Source organism: Rutidosis leptorrhynchoides, chromosome 6 (genome assembly GCF_046630445.1).
Source record: "Rutidosis leptorrhynchoides isolate AG116_Rl617_1_P2 chromosome 6, CSIRO_AGI_Rlap_v1, whole genome shotgun sequence".
In the NCBI taxonomy this organism is placed as follows: Eukaryota; Viridiplantae; Streptophyta; class Magnoliopsida; order Asterales; family Asteraceae; genus Rutidosis; species Rutidosis leptorrhynchoides.
The window spans coordinates 141466564-141467447 of NC_092338.1; positions in this window are offsets into that span (position 1 = coordinate 141466564).

Consider the following 884-nt stretch of genomic DNA (forward strand, 5'->3'; position numbering starts at 1 on the left):
TCCCATGGGTTAATTGTTCTTTGTCCTGGATTATTCAATATGTCCGTCTGGTTTTTATCCATAACAGTCCATCAGTCATAAATATAAAGTGCGAGTGTCCTCGTCAAATTATCCTTATACCCGAAGTCAAATATTCCAACTAATTGGGGACTTAAACTGTAACAAGGTCTTAATACTTTGTTTAATAATTACACCAGGATATCGACTGAGTGTAACCCAAGGTTTTAATACTTTGTTATCAATTATGCCAAGTGTAATTGTACATAATTTCACCCCTATTTTAATAATTCTAGTGACTATTAATTCATTCCCGTGTCCGGTTAAATGAACGATTATTCATACATATAAATATCCCGCCCATCGTGTCCGATTTGAGTGTATATGGTTATTTATAGGTACGTCCAATTTTAAATCTTTATATTAAAATTAACAAACTATCATTTAGTTAAACAAATATAAAGCCCATTAATAGCCCATAGTCTAATTTCCACAAGTGTCGTTCTTTTGTCCAAACCTCAATTATGGTACAAAATCCAATTACCCAATTTTAATATTTTTAGCCCAACATCATGATTACTTCGTCTTAAATAAGCATAATAATAACTTAAGTACGAGACATCAATTTAAAAACGAGAACATAGCTTACATTGATTATTTATCGCGTAGTGTTACACGGACAGAGCTGCGACTTTAAAACCCGTAAAATAACCTTTACATAACCCAAACTAATCTAATATAAAACTACCCTATACTATAATATATATATATATATATATATATATATATATATATATATATTATTAGAGGAGTATTATTATTATTATGTTTTAAAACTCGTCGAATAAGCTGGCTATTTATAGGACCTGACCAACTTTTTCGGGCCA